The sequence below is a fragment of the Arachis duranensis genome, chromosome 9 (assembly GCF_000817695.3).
Source record: "Arachis duranensis cultivar V14167 chromosome 9, aradu.V14167.gnm2.J7QH, whole genome shotgun sequence".
NCBI lineage: Eukaryota > Viridiplantae > Streptophyta > Magnoliopsida > Fabales > Fabaceae > Arachis > Arachis duranensis.
In genome coordinates this window covers 30,494,410-30,508,586 of record NC_029780.3, presented here as the reverse complement: position 1 = coordinate 30,508,586, position 14,177 = coordinate 30,494,410, and the positions used below count along the sequence as shown (strand labels likewise).

General features: G+C 32.3%; 1 pseudogene; it reads left to right on the top strand.

Moving 5' to 3' along the window:
* The first annotated feature begins 660 nt into the window (after positions 1–660).
* Positions 661–13,877, top strand: LOC107465313 (respiratory burst oxidase homolog protein B-like; annotated as a pseudogene).
* The last annotated feature ends 300 nt before the right edge of the window (positions 13,878–14,177 follow it).

Genomic DNA, 14,177 nt, shown 5'->3' with positions numbered 1-14,177 from the left:
TAATTGTTTCAACCAGTTGGTGAGAAGAGACTTGGAGAGTTCACCAAAGATAACGAGGGGTTGTGGAGATATAAAAGAAGGATTTGTATATCGGATGTTGGGAGCTTAAGACAGGGTTTTTTATCAGAAGCTCACAATAGTGGGTTTTCTATTCATCCCGGAAGCACAAAGATGTATTATGACTTAAAGAAGATGTTCTGGTGGCCGGGGATAAACGGTGACATAGCTACAATAGTATCCAAGTGTTTGACTTACCAAAAGGTGAAGATAGAACATCAGAAACCATCGGGAATGTTACAACCACTTGAAATTCCTCAGTGGAAGTGGGAAGGAATAGCGATGGATTTTATGACGGGTTTACCAAAGACTAGGTCAGGATTTGATGCGATTTGGGTGGTCATGGACCGCTTAACTAAATCTGCTCATTTTCTACCTATTCGAGTAAACTGCTCCATGGAAGAGTTAGCAAGGCTGTATATAAAGGAGATAGTAAGGTTGCATGGTGTGCCATCAAGCATCGTATCAGATCGTGATCCCCGATTCACTTCAAGATTTTAAGGAGCTTTCCAAAGAGCTTTCGGTACGAAGCTATGTCTTAGCACGGCGTATCATCCACAAACAAATGGACAGTCGGAAAGGACTATTCAAACGTTGAAAGATATGCTAAGAGCGTGTGTTTTGGATCAACCCGGAAGTTGGGACCGCTACATACCATTGGTGGAGTTTGCGTACAACAATAGCTTTCAGGCGGGCATTGAGATGGCTCTGTATGAGGCTCTATATGGATGGAAGTGCCAGTCTCCACTTTGTTGGTATAAATCGAGCAAAGTAAGTGTATTGGGTCCAGAGGTGATAGCAGAGACTACGGAGAAAATTAAGAAGGTACGAGAAAGGATTTTGACTGCTCAGAGTCAACAGAAGAGTTATGCGGACCAGAGGAGAAAACCGTTGGAGTTTGAAGTGAGAGAGCATGTGTTTCTACGAGTTACACCAACAACTGGGATTGGAAGAGCAATTAAGATCAAGAATTTGAATTCGAGGTATATAGGACCATTTGAGATCCTAAAGCGATTTGGGCCGGTGGCATATCAAGTTGCTTTGCCACCTCACCTGTTTAACCTACATGACGTGTTCCACGTGTCACAACTTCATAAGTACACGTCGGACACGGCTCATGTGTTGGAACCTGAGACGATCGAGTCGATGGAAAACTTGACTTTCCAAGTGACACCGACGAGAATTGATGACACCAGTGTAAAAAAGCTGCGAGGAAAGGAAGTTCAGTTGGTTAAAGTTTCTTGGAGGTGAGCAGGAGTTGAAGAGCATACTTGGGAATTGGAATCCGAGATGCGAAAGGATTATCCCGAGCTTTTCTCAGGTAATTCAAATTTTGAGGGTAAACTTTCTTATTTGGTGGGGAGAATGTAAGAACCGCAATCAATCAAACAGGTTAAATTAAGTGGTTATATTGCCCAAATTTGATTCCGAAAAGTTATAGTGAGAATTTGATGTTTTAAACATCATTTTCGGACTCAGTGGGTCCTTCCGAGTCAGAAAATGTATTTTCTACGAAAATCGTGAAAAATCGCAAACTGGCAGTTGAATCTGCTTGGTGCTGCACGAGAAAAAGTAGAAACAGTCAAAAACCTTAGAAAAACATTAGAGATGGAAAATCGGGCGTTAATTTTAAAGGTTTGGCCCAAAGTTGGGCCAAACGGGCTAAAAATGCTAACAGGTTGAACCGGGCCCAAGTTGGGCCCAAGTCCAACATATATAAAGGTTCATTTAATGAACCCTAGCCTCCATAAACATTTTCACTTCAGATTTGAGAGAGGGAGGAGAGGAAGAAGAAAACCCTAACCACCTCCATCTTCCCAAGCTCATATCTTGAGTTCGAGAACTTTGATTTGAATGCCGTTAGCGGCTACACGTTCCTTACAAAGAGCTCTACAAAACCCACCCAAGAAACTCTAGAGGTAAGCTCGAAATCCTTCCTGTTCTGCTCTCCAAATTTTTTGGGTTTTGTCAGGGTTTGGGTTAAATGGGTTTTGTGATTTTGGATGTTTAGGTTTACTCTAATCCTTGCTTAACCTTGAATTTTGGCCATCAAATCTGTTGGGAAAGGTAAGAGATACTAAACCCTTGTGAAATTTGATTTATGTTGAGCCCTAGGTTAATTTTGTGGTGATTTATATGTATATAGCTTGATTATTGTAAGTTTGGAGCTTGTTGGTGCTTATTGCAGCAAAATTGGTGATTGGATTGTGGTTGAAAGCTCATTTGGTTTATATTGCGAATCAGCCAAGGTATGGTTTCAGTTTCTTCTATGTAGTATATAATATTCATGGACACTTAGACTAGTGACCCATAAGATAGGATTGGATTTTGAATGGTTGATGAGTTATTGAGTGTAATTGTATGATGATGATTGATGAAATGATGAATTTTGAGTTGATAATGACGATTAATAGTGATATGTTGAGGATGAATGATTTGTGATGTTGTGTAATGGATTATGTTGATAAATGTGGTAATGGTGTTGATTTATTTGGTAATATAGTTGGAAAATTGTGTTAATGAAGTTGGATATATGAGATATATTGATATTGATATTGTGGATAAGAAAAAATATGGTATGTTTGGTGTAATATGCCATAGAGTGTTGAATTTGATGAGAATTGGAGTTTTGGAGTGGTTTGGGTTGGTTTGGTTGTGTTTTATGAAAAAATTGTGAAAATTGTGATTTTGGGTAAAAGTGAAATTTTGATAAACTTTGTTTGATCATAACTTTTGCCTCGGTTTTCAAAATTGGTTGAAATTTGTTTAGAATTAAAGATCTTTGAAAACCCTTTAAATCAGCATAAAGATTGTGAAATTTGGAATTTTGTAGAGGAAGTTATGATCATTCAAAAATTGGTGTTGAAAATTGGAAATTTTGCAAAGTTACAAAATTCTGAGTTTTCTGGTACGTGCGCACGCATAGCCTTGTAAGCACGCACACTCTGCGTAAATGGTGACTTGTGCACACGCACAGACCTGTGCATTCACGCACGTAGAGGCACGTAATCTGCCTGCAGCGCTGGCACGGCTTCTGCGCGCACACACCAATGGGAGAATTGCAACCTGTGTGTACGCACAGACTTGTGCGCACGCACACGTTGGGGAGGCCAATCTGTTGGGGGCGCTGGCACAGGTTGTGCGAGCGCACATGCCTTTTGTGTTTTGGTACCTGTGCGTACGCACACCCCTGTGCGTACGCACACCCATGTGCGTACGCACCTTTTAAAAATTTCCTCGGCGTGCGCACGCACACCCCTATGCGGACGCACACGCTATGTTTTTCAAATTTTGCTTTGTTTTTAACTATTCTACCTCCCCAACAAGGTTGTAAGCTTCTATAACACCTTTCTAAGACTTTTGGGCATATTTTTGGGTGCTCAAACCTGGGAAAGGGTTTAAGGGTTGTAGGCACTGATATTAGGAAAAAGGTTAGCAAACGGAGTTCTATGTTTCTGTTGTGTGGGGGAAGGTCTGACAGTGTGTGATGAATGGTTGATGAATGAGATGCGAAAGCAAGGAATGGAAATATGAAAGAATAGTGGTTGAAAAGAGTCGAGGACTCTGGATAAAGCGATGGATCCATCTTGTGCTAAAAATGTTTTGAAAACCACTGTACCACCTTTTATTGAGATTATATGACATTATACGCCCGGCAGAGGCCGAGGTTGGATCCTGCCTGTCGAGATAGTGGCGGCGGCGTAAGGGCGGTGGTTCGTCCCTCTTGCGCTTAGATGCGAGGTCAGAGGCAATAGATCCCGCTCGCATCCTTTCGGATCATCAGAGCGTGTAGGCGCAAAACCCCGTATAGTAATCCGAGCACTATATCTCGGGGGTTCCCACACCATGAATTTGAAGGGCAACATCTCTATGGAGATGTGTCGGGTTGGCAGTTGAACCGACAATGTGATATCACAGCCAGTAGGGCAGGCATTCATCATATGCATTTTCTACCTATTTGCATGCTTTGCCAACTTGATATTGTTTTTCCCTATCTGTGAAATATGTCTAATTGCTACTTGTATTAATTGCTGTATATGCTTCTACTTGTGTTTTACTTGTATTGTATATACTTGTGCTTTGCTGGAGTTGAGGAGGTTCGGAAGGCGGTGGCGATGGGATCGCATGGTGGATTGGATGGTGAATGCTGTGGGACAGCGGTGTTTGATTAGAGTAGAATTTTCCTAGGATAGATTACCCTGTTATAGTATTACGGTTTAAGTTGTACCGAGGAATTACATATTATGCTATTTTGGTTTAGTATGCTTTAAGCTTGAATTCTTGTGATGGATATGGAGTCTAGGATTGCCTTTGGCGTCCCGGGGTCTTATATCCTACATTATTGGGCACTGTTACCATACTGAGAACCTCCGGTTCTCATACCATATTCTGTTGTGTTTTTCAGATGCAGGTCGCAACCCACCTCAGTGAGTTGTCTGATTGGTGACAGGAACGGAGGATCTGGACTATCTTTTGGAGTCTTTTGATTTACTATATATATATGACTCTCACTTTTGTATTTTACCTTGGCCTAGAGGCTTGTATTAAGAGAACAAAATTTGTATAAGCTATTTTTACTGTCTGGTTACATACATGGTCTGTATATGGCTAGCCAGCTTAAACTCCGCGAGTCGTGGCTAGTGTCTTATGATATTATCCTATTATACTATGATGTTTTGTCATTCTATACCTGGTTCTTAAGTTTTAAGTTAGTAGCTACGTTAGTACGTTTTGCGCTTTTCAAATCCGATTTTTGAGGTATATTCTTCATCGGGCTTCTAGATATTATCAACTCCTTCTATATATAATATATAAATAAGCTTAGAACTGTCGTAACCCTTGATTAATCTTTGCTTTACGACGCGAGGTAAGGCTTAGGCTAATTAGGGTGTTACACGTTCCAACTCCTCGCGAAGAGTAGAAGAAATTAAGAAGAAAAGATACAAATCTCCATAAAAAATCACCAGAAAAAACGAAGAAACATTATTCAAGGTACTGTTTTACTGTTCTTCTAGGTTTTTTTTCTAGATTGTCTCTGCCACATGCCTCATCCTTAACCAGCAAAACATTAAAAGATTTTAAGAAGAAATATACTGTCTCTCCCACGTTTTGGGTGTATTTCTTAAATCCTTTGGGTGTATTTTTGTAATTCTTTGGGTGTATTTCTGTAACTGTTTGGGTGTATTTCTGTAATCTTTTCTGTAACCGTTTGGGTGTATTTCTATAATCGTTTGGGTGTATTTCTGAAGTTCCATTATCTTCAAAACAATTTCAAAGCTTTATTTCAGAAACCATGAAAATCGAAAAAAATGGAAGTTATATATTTGCGCGTTAATTGATTTGAATTGATTTAAAAGTCTATTAAAAAGGCATGTAACATAAGCAGCGCATTTAGTGGGTTTCGTTTTCTTCATACTTGTAAAGCTTGTAAGCTCAAAACACTTGTATGTAGAGATTAATCCCAAAAATATTTTGTGCACCTTAAAGATTAATTACTAAATCAATCATTACATTGTATGAATCCATTATGAATTTGGCTAGGGAACCAAGAGGGGTCTAGCAAAAAACAAGCCAACAAGCGGTTTTGAATTTTACTCTATATTAATTAATAATCCTTAATTAATGATTATTTAAATTTTATATTTTAAATGATACAAAATTAATGATTATTAATTATCTCTTCTTATTCTAATTCACCTTTTACCATTTATTATGCAAATCCTAAATTCTCTTTTAAAAAAAAATCGAAATTCAAAAAAAAAAAAACACACCAAAACATAAGATAAAGAATAACTCAAATCCTAAGAAAAAAACATACAAAACATATGAAAAAGAATCATCTAAAACTAATAAAAAGAATCATTCAAATCCTAAAAAACATACAAAACACAGGAAAAAGAATCATCCAAAATTACATAGGAAAAAGAATCATCCAAAACTAATAAAAAGAATTGTCCGAAATTTAGGAAAAGAAACATAAGAAACTAGTTAAAAGAATCATCAAAACTAAATAGGAGGAGGAGAAGACCGCAGGGTGGCCAGCGACGACGTCTTGGACGGCGTTGCATAGATGGTGGGGGACTCGTGCTGGTGTGTTGCGAAGAGGAAGTTACAAAAGTTGAACGATTTGATTGATAGTGTGGAGACAATTGATGAGAAGAATAGTGAATTATTGCACTATTTTCTGGAAGAATTAGAACCACGATGAATCGCAGCACCGCTAACGGCATTAAGAAACGAGTGTTTACCGGTAAGGGTACGTCGTGAGTTTGCCTTGGATGGAAGAGGTTGATGCTTCTTCGCTGTTTAAATTAAAAACAAAGATTTGCCTAACGCCATGAAGAGAGAGAGGGGGAAAATGAAGACTCGAAAGTAGGTTCGGTGGGCTTTTCACCGTGATACCCGACAAAAATACCTCAACGTATCCATTCAAAATTAAATTTTCTATTAAAACCAATTAAGTATAAATATTTTATAATATAAATGAATAAAATTAATTAAGATAATTATAAATTAATTAAGTTATTTACTTTTTACCTGATTACTTCTTGATTCCATATATTTTTCTATTTATTATTTGTTCAACTTTTTTTTTGTTATGTATTTTATATTTTAACATATATTTTATAAAAATAATTAATTTTTTGTGTACATATAATATAATTACAAAAATATAATATAATTAAAAGTCATATCGATATATGGTCATTACCTAATATTTATTCTGAATTTTGATTGTATGATTGATTCTACTTCAAAAAATCTAATTTATTTTTTCAAGTATGTGACATTGCAATAATGTTAAAAATAAAATAATTTAAACTTATTTTATTTTATTTAATATTTATAATTTCTATAATTATAAATTTATTAATTATATTTAATATTATTCAATTATTCTAACAATAATAAAAAAATAAAATAAACTAATTTTATACTATTTTTTATTATTTTTCAAATATTTTTTTATGGTCTTGATTGTGTTATTTGTATTTTAGCAATTAAAAGACACTTTTTTTTGTATTGAAATGGAGTTATAAAAATTCAAGAAATAAAGACTTAAATACAAATTAAACGGGATAAGATAGTCTCTGTTTCATCATTACTAAAAATACTAACTAAATCTAAAAAAGATAAATTCTAAAACACAAAATTATTATCTAAACTTAAATTCTGTTTTGTTAAGCAATCAATACATCTATTATCTTCTCTATAAATTAAGAGACACTTAATTCAATCTAAGAATGAAAATCAAGAGCTAATGTATTGATGTTTTTTTTTTTTTTTACTGATGGAAAATCTATGTATGCGCCTCAACTCTTTCCAACTAATGGGCCTACCGTTCTTGAATTATTAAAATTAGGTGATAGCAGTTGGGGTAGCAATAGGAGTTGGGCTACACGCAATTTCTCATCTAACGTGTGACTTCCCAAGGCTATTACACGCAACGGACGCAGAATACGAGCCCATGAAGCAGTTCTTCGGGGACAAGAGGCCCAACAACTATTGGTGGTTTGTGAAAGGGACGGAGGGTTGGACCGGTGTGGTCATGGTGGTGCTCATGGCCATAGCCTTCGTTCTTGCTCAGCCTTGGTTCCGTAGGAACAGGTTCAACCACCTACCAAAGCCCCTCAAGAAGCTCACTGGCTTCAATGCATTTTGGTACTCGCACCATCTCTTTGTTATTTATTGTCTACATGCTCTTCATCATTCATGGCTACTTTCTCTACCGCACCAACAAGTGGTACAAGAAAACGGTACGTGATTGATCATAATAAACTATAGTCTGTATATTCAAATTAATCCCTAATGAATTTTAGATGACATATTAATTTTTAATAAATTTTTATTATTTAAAATATCACTAAAAGTTACACTTATCAAATAGATTAGTTCTTCTATCACTTTTAATAAAATTTTTAATATGCATTTCATTATAAAATAATTAGATTTTGATAAATATTTTTACATGACAAATAAGATTTTTTAGCGAAGGACCAATCTGTGTCCAAAATCTTTAAATTAATAAAAAAATTATTTAGAATAAAAGAGTTTGATCTAAAATTTTTTAAGAAACAATTTAGATGTTTACTCTAATTTATAATTATTTTAAAAATTTAATTTTAATATACTATGAGTATAAAATAATTTTAGGAACATATATTTAATCACATCATAAAAATAACTATTATTTTTATTGACGATGTGAATAATCATCTATAAAAACAGATATAATTGTATAGTTGTATAAAATATTTTACTTTTTTAGTGCATCAAAATTAAGTTTTTATTTTAATCATAAAAATTTTAATATTATATAAGAAATCTACATGATTTACATAATTCAACAATGGTGCAGACATGGATGTATCTTGCTATTCCCATGATACTATATGCATGCGAAAGGTTAGTTCGGTTTTTCAGGTCTGGACACAAATCTGTGAGGATGTTGAAGGTACTTAATAGATTTTCACTTCCTCTATCATCATTTAATTAATTAATGTCGTCATATATAAATCACCGATATTGAAAAATCGGCAGGTTGCAGTTTACCCAGGAAATGTGTTGGCATTGCATATGTCTAAGCCACAAGGATTCAAGTACCCTAGTGGCCAATATATTTATGTTAATTGCTCAGATGTTTCCCCATTTCAATGGTATGCATCGCATCTTAGAAAGTTCCTATATATTCTTGTAACCTTACGTTACTTAGACAAATTGTTTCAATGCACTTCTTTTCTAGAAAATAAATTAAACTAAATGTATAGAAATTTATGGTTGGACATATTATCATCCTAATTTTAAGTTTCTTTTTCTCTATGTAGGCATCCCTTTTCTATTACATCAGCTCCCGGAGATGACTACTTGAGTATTCACATTCGGACTTTGGGTGACTGGACATCACAGTTGAAGGTCGTTTTTGCCAAGGTGAAATTTTGCCCACCACATACAGCAATTAATTAATATGTTCTTCTGCGATTAAAATTTTTTAAAGCGAGAAAGTGAAGGTCTAACTACCCTTAAATCAGATAGTGGAACTCACACGATATAAATCACAAATTCAATGAAGATTAACCACTTACTTTATTACTTTCCACTTTTTTATCTCATGCTGCTAGAGGATCTTTTTCTGTTCTTCTATGTTTGGACAATTCCTTCATAAATTTCATCAACAAATTAAAGCTTAATTATTACTACTTTTCCCACATGAATGATGCAGGTTTGCCAACTTCCGAGTGATGATCAAAGTGGTCTCTTGCGAGCTGATATGTTATAAGGCAACAGCATACCAAGGTATAAGAGTATGGCTACTCATTTTATACTCAACACTTGAGATTGAGTCGAAAATTTTAACAGTTTTCTTTTCACAAAATACATTTAAAGTTTATTAGTAACTTGAATTAGTAAAATTTGTGATAAATAGTGAACTACATAAAAAAATATAAAGGTACCAATACCCCCAAGATTTTATAAGAACATATATATCAATATCTTAAAATAAATCAAATTCCATATTTATTTTAAAAAATATAAAGATTAATTTTTAAATAGTTAATATTATCTATTTTTTTTTACTGTAAAATTATTTTTTAACTTTTATTTTTGGAGAATTTAAAATTAAAAAAAATTGTCGATGAAAATTGTGGATGTTAATTGAAAAAAAATTACTTTCTAGCGAACTATTTTTATTTTCATTTCTAATTGTACATATAACTGTTTCATGAACAAGTCAACAATAATAGCCTACAATTTTATCAAAAAAACATGTGAACAATTTGTAGGATGCCAAGAGTCTTGATTGATGGACCTTACGGAGCTCCAGCACAAGACTACCAAAATTACGAAGTCCTGCTTCTTATAGGGCTAGGAATTGGTGCCACCCCATTAATTAGCATTCTAAAAGATGTTCTCAACAACATCAAGCAACAACGAGACGAAGAGCAACAAAAAAAAGCCTTTTGCAACCAAGCGAGCCTATTTCTATTGGGTCACTCGCGAGCAGGGCTCGTTCGAGTGGTTCAAAGGGGTGTTGAACGAGGTTGCGGAGAAAGACAAGGAAGGTGTGATTGAGCTCCATAACTATTGCACGAGTGTGTATGAAGAAGGAGATGCAAGATCGGCTTTGATCACAATACTTCAGTCACTTCACCATGCAAAAAGTGGAGTTGATATAGTTTCCGGGACAAGAGTTAAGACACACTTTGCTAGACCTAATTGGCGTAATGTCTTTAAACATGCGGCAATCAAACATCCAGATTCAAGAGTTGGTAAGTATTTAAAATACTTTTACCAAAAAAAGTCGTAGGTTGACAAAAGTATCTGACTAAGAAGACCGAAATATCTATAGATAAAAAATCAAATAATAAGATTTTTAGTTATTATTTTATATGAAAAAGTCAAATTTTAATTAATAATTAATTTTAACATTCATTATCTAAAATTTGAAACAATTTAACGTGTATATTTTTATATTTAATTAGGTGTTAAGTCTGTTGCACAAATAAAAATAATTAATTTTCATACTTGTTATTTAAAAATAATATTATTTTTCTCTCTATGTATATAAAAATATAATTAGATATTAGTATAAAAAAATTATACTGATAGTTATAAAATTAACTCAAAACTAATTTTTTTTAAAAATAATTGAATCTTGATTCTAACTTTTAATTATAACATTAGTATTCTCTCTAAATTATATGTAATAAATATTTAAAAGAAGAGAAATAAAAATATATATTAGAAAGATAAATGGTAAAAATTTAAAACTAAATAAAAAACTAAAAATTATATAATAATAATAATAATTTGAATTATATTATTTTGTTAATTTTATTTTCTGTAGAACAGAAAGGTAGAAAAAATAGAAAATGAAAGAAAAGAGAGAAAGATAAAGATGAAGAATGAGAGTGAGAGTTTGTTAATTTTAGAAAAAAAAATTATTTTAATTGTAATAAAAAAATATGGGATGACATATTTTGATTTGTCAAATTACTAATATAAAATATAAATTATATATAGAGTAACAACGGTAGAGAGAAATAGAAAAATGGAAAGACGTAGATGAGAGAATTAAGAAGAGAGTTTGTTAATTTTGGAAAAAAAAATATTTTTGCTCAATTTTAATAAGAGAGTGTCATGTGACACATTTGATTATTAAATTAGATAGTAATATATAATAATAATATAGACATATTTTAATTTTAATTTTAATGCAATTAAATAATGTCATGTTGTACATTTTAATTGTCAAATTAGTAATTAATCATTGATATTAATATTAATAATGATGTATAAAATAGATAGAGTGGTTGAAAGAATGAGAGAGACAAATAAAAGATGAGGGAGGAGGGGAGAACTCTTTAATTTTAGAGGAAAATATTTGATTTCAATTGCAATGAGGGAGTGACATGCGACACATTTTGGTTGTAAAATTAGTATGGAGGAGGCAAGAATTCTTTAATTTTAGAGGAAAAATTTAATTTCAATTATAATAAGGGAGTGATATGTGGCACATTTTGGTTGTAAAATTAGTAAGGAAGGGAGGAGAATTCCTTAATTTTAGAGGAAAAAATTTAATTCCAATTACAATGAAAAAATGACATGTATGTGGCACATTTTGATTATAAAATTAGATATATATATATATATATATATATATACACCAAAAATTAATCATTAAATTTTATTTTAATATATATTTTATATTTTCTTATATATTTTATATAAATGATTAATTTGGTAACTGAATTTTTATATATATATAACATTGTTGATTTATAATCAAAATTCTAAAAACTGATCTAAAATTGTTCTAGTTATTGGTGCACAGGTTTATTGGTTCAATCAATTTAACTGTAATTTTATCTGAATAACTATTTTATAATAAAATAATAAATAAAATATAAATAAATACACTAAAATATAATTATATTAGTCTAATATAAATTTTAAAATATCATCTAAATCAAAAGTATTACATTAATCACAGTGTTATAATTTCATCTACATACAAACTCACAACAATTAAAAATCACAATTATACAAATTCATAATCACAAGATAAAAAATAACACCATAACAATAGTAATTTATCAAATTAACAAATTCAGAAATATGAACTCATCAAAATAATTATTCAAATTATTAAAATTAATAATTGGACGTAAAATACAAGAACAACACATCAACAACAATTTATCAAATTATAAAATTAACAAGATGAAAAACATAAACTAAAATTAAAATAATTGTTCAAATTAACAATTAAACAAAAATACAGCTACCTAACAATCGTAACATGCACAACAATAATTTATCAAATTACCAAATTGACAAGATTAAAAACATAAATTTAGATCAAAATAATGATTCAAATCAACAATTAAGTAAAATTACAGCAACACAACAATCACATGGTCAAAGAATAATACTTCAACAATAATTTATCAAATTACCAAATTAACAATATCAATATTATAAACTCATATCAACCACCATAACAACAATTAAAACAGTTAAAACAAAAAAAGAACAGCAAAAAAGAAAAATATTATAGCAATCCAATAATCTCAAAGACAACAAATTGATACACAACTGAAAAAAGTTAACAACTTAACCTTAACAAAATAAAAAAAAAAACTAGTAAATCATTGTAAAAACTAAAAACTAAAAATTAAAAAAAAATTAAAGACAATAGAACCACAGCATATCAAAATTAGGATTCAAGACATCATTGACAATCCAAACAACAATAATTAAAGAAGAAAAATGAAAAATCACATATTAACAGAGGTGAGAGAGCATCGGAAGGCTGGACGCGGCAGAACTGGAGAATAGGTGAAACAGAGCCGGTGCGGCGAGACAGCGGTTGTGCGACGAAGGAAGGCGACTTCGAGTAGTTGCATGGGGACGGCAGCTTCGAGCGGTGGCAGAGACGACCGTAGTGGAGAAGGCTCCTTCAAGCAGTTGCAACGGCGACTTCGAACAATGACGAAGACAACCATAGTGGGAAGGCGGCTTCGAGACGTTGCAACGACGACATTGACTCGGCGGTGGCTAGATAGAACGAGGGAGTGAGGGAGGGGCTCGAAACCGAGAGGAAAGAAAGGAAATGGAGTAGTGAGAGAGTGACGGTGCTGAGCTAGGATTATGTTTTCTTTTAACTAAAAGACGAAATGACGTTGTTTCCATAAAAAAAGGAAAAATCGGCCGAATTTTAATTCGATTTGACCAGTCAGTTTTTGGCCAATTCATCAGTTCAATCACGGTTTTTATATTATGCGGTTATAACTATTGACCGAATCATTTTTTTTTTACCAGTTCACGATTCGATCAGATAGTTTGAATTGGTTTTCAGAATCTTGTTTATAATAGAAGAATACTAAGAACAATTAAAATTTATTGTTTTTTATTAGTAATTAGCCATCAATATTTAAAAGTGCACTAAAATATCTTGTTGGATAAAAAAATTAAATTAATAATTAAAAATAATAAATTATGATAATTCTCTAATTTGTTTTAATAATATTTTAACAATTACCGATATTTTAAATTTTTTGATGTATGAATTTTATAAATATGACGACAGAAGACATATTTAAGAGAATAAACATTAAAAGAAATAAATCATTATCGTACGTGCAGTGTTGCTTTTCTACTGTCTAATAATTTCGAATTTATTGCCCTGGTTTCAGGTGTGTTCTACTGTGAGACGCATGCATTGGTTGGGGATTTGAAGAGACTTTCTCTAGATTTCACAAGGAAAATCACTACTGAGTTTGATTTTCACAAAGAAAACTTCTAGAATATTGTGCCATGCTTCTAGCTTTCGGTTTTCAATTGTAACATAATATATAGGGTTATCTATTTTTGTTGTAGAGATATAATATGGTTAGTACATACATAATAAATTTGATGATGTATTATAGAAAAAGTATGAGGAGCCAATAGAATAATATGCACAATGGAACTTTATGAAATATTAGAGATATAATTATTATTATTATTTTTTTTATCAGTTGAAACTTTTGGGATGAATGGTATCATAACAAGGTATTAGAGTATTAGATTTGAAAGGTCAATAGTTCAATTCTTTGTGAACCTCATAATTAGTTTAA